Below are 2,500 nucleotides of genomic sequence, written 5' to 3' on the forward strand. Positions count from 1 at the left end.
CGCCTGCCGCGGCCAGCGACGTCGGGGACGCTGGCCTGCGCTGTCGAGCCCGCGAGGGCTGTCTCCGCGGCAGGCCCCCCCTGAACGGGGCACGACAGGCCACCGCGCTGGCTCGTCCAGCGTCGACAGTCCCTCGTCCAGGTTTCAGATCGCGCCAAGTCGAACCCATGACCTGCTCAAGCCATCGTGCGCTGCCGAATTCGCATCTGCGTGTAGGCTGCCATTCCACGCGGCAGCCCCTGTTTTCGTCAGCGTGCCCCCCTGACGAATTTTCCTGCCTGGCCCAGTCCAGCGTCCAGCCCCTGTTCGTCGAAAAATCTGCGCTGCTGATTTTCCACGACGAGCCTACTTTCGTCAGCGTGCCCCCCTGACGAATTTTCCTGCCTGGCCCGGCCAGTCCAGCCCCTGTTCGTCGAAAAATCTGCGCTGCCGATTTTCCACGCGGCAGCCCCTGTTTTCGTCAGCGTGCCCCCCTGACGAATTTTCCTGCCTGGCCCGGCCAGTCCAGCCCCTGTTCGTCGAAAAATCTGCGCTGCCGATTTTCCACGCGGCAGCCCCTCTTTTCGTCAGCGTGCCCCCCTGACGAATTTTCCTGCCTGGCCCGGCCGGTCCAGCATCCAGCCCCTGTTCGTCGAAAAATCTGCGCTGCCGATTTTCCACGCGGCAGCCCCTCTTTTCGTCAGCGTGCCCCCCTGACGAATTTTCCTGCCTGGCCCGGCCGGTCCAGCATCCAGCCCCTGTTCGTCGAAAAATCTGCGCTGCCGATTTTCCACGCGGCAGCCCCTGTTTTCCTCAGCGTGCCCCCCTGACGAATGTTCGTCGAAAAATCTGCGCTGCCGATTTTCCACGCGGCAGCCCCTGTTTTCCTCAGCGTGCCCCCCTGACGAATGTTCGTCGAAAAATCTGCGCTGCCGATTTTCCACGCGGCAGCCCCTCTTTTCGTCAGCGTGCCCCCCTGACGAATTTTCCTGCCTGGCCCGGCCGGTCCAGCATCCAGCCCCTGTTCGTCGAAAAATCTGCGCTGCCGATTTTCCACGCGGCAGCCCCTCTTTTCGTCAGCGTGCCCCCCTGACGAATGTTCGTCGAAAAATCTGCGCTGCCGATTTTCCACGCGGCAGCCCCTCTTTTCGTCAGCGTGCCCCCCTGACGAATTTTCCTGCCTGGCCCGGCCGGTCCAGCATCCAGCCCCTGTTCGTCGAAAAATCTGCGCTGCCGATTTTCACCGACGAGCCTACTTTCGTCAGCGTGTCCCCTTGACGAATTTCCCTGCCTGGCCTGGACAGTCCATCTTCCAGCCCATGTTCATCGAAAAATCTGCGCTGCCGATTTCCCCGACGAACCTGCAGCTGCACAAATCTGCGCTGCCGATTTCCCCCCCTGTCGGCATGGCTGCCGCTGCCCCGATGTCCAGACCAACAGTCTTTTTTGTCGACTTTGCCGATTTTGTCCGCGCTGCCGATTCCAACACTACCCCCTGCATCCAAACCAGCATTGTTTCGTCAGCTCTTCCCCTGACGATTTTAGCCCTGTAACAAACAGTAGGCCTCCAATCCCGCCAACGGGAGCCAAGTTGATAGGGAAGAGAATTGAATGACGCGCCTGGTCCTCGCACCCCGCCACCCGAGGGGCCTTTTTCCCGGCAGCCTCTGAAAAACTCTAGCTTTCACGGTCCTCGCCGCCCCTCACCACCATGGCAGGCCTCTAATCCCACCCATCAGCAGTTGTAGCCGATAGGGCAGTGATTTGAATGACGCGTCGCGGGCCGCCGGGTCATCTCACCCGGCCATTAATTGGAGCGTTTTTGGCTGGCCGAGGATGGGGGGATGGATCTCTTCTTCCGAAAAAGCAAACAGTACATCGGGAGTTATGTTGACGGGGCATGGAATTGAATGACCCGTCGCGGGCCGCCGGGTCATCTCACCCGGCCATCCCGGGGAGCGTTTTTCCCGGCAGCATCGGGGAAACTCTTGCTTTCACTGCCCGCTGCCCAAGTCCCCACTCGCATCGGCCCCCCGCGCCAACAAGCCAACGCTGCCGAATCGGCAGACACTGCTGCCGAGTCTGCCGACACTGCCCCGCGGGCTGCCACTGCCCCAGTGTCTAAACCAGCGGTCTTTCTCATCGAGCCTTGGACTATCCAGTCCGTCCTGACTCATCGCCAGCACCTGCTGCCGATTCTGCCGACTTTGCCGATTTTCTCGGCGCTGCCGATTCCAACACTGCGCCCACCGTGTCTGAACCAGCGCTGTTTCCTCAGCGTGTCCCCTCGACGAATTTTCCTGCCTGGCCTGGACAGTCCACCGTCCAGCCCGTGTTCGTCGAAAAATCTGCGCTGCCGATTCTGCCGACTTTGCCGATTTTGTCGGCGCTGCCGATTCCACCACTGCCCGCCGTGCCTGAACCAGCGCTGTTTCGTCAGCGTGTCCCCTCGACAAATTTTCCTGCCTGGCCTGGACAGTCCATCGTCCAGCCCATGTTCGTCGCAAAATCTGCGCTGCCG

The sequence above is a fragment of the Populus nigra genome, chromosome 2 (assembly GCF_951802175.1).
Source record: "Populus nigra chromosome 2, ddPopNigr1.1, whole genome shotgun sequence".
Lineage (NCBI taxonomy): Eukaryota > Viridiplantae > Streptophyta > Magnoliopsida > Malpighiales > Salicaceae > Populus > Populus nigra.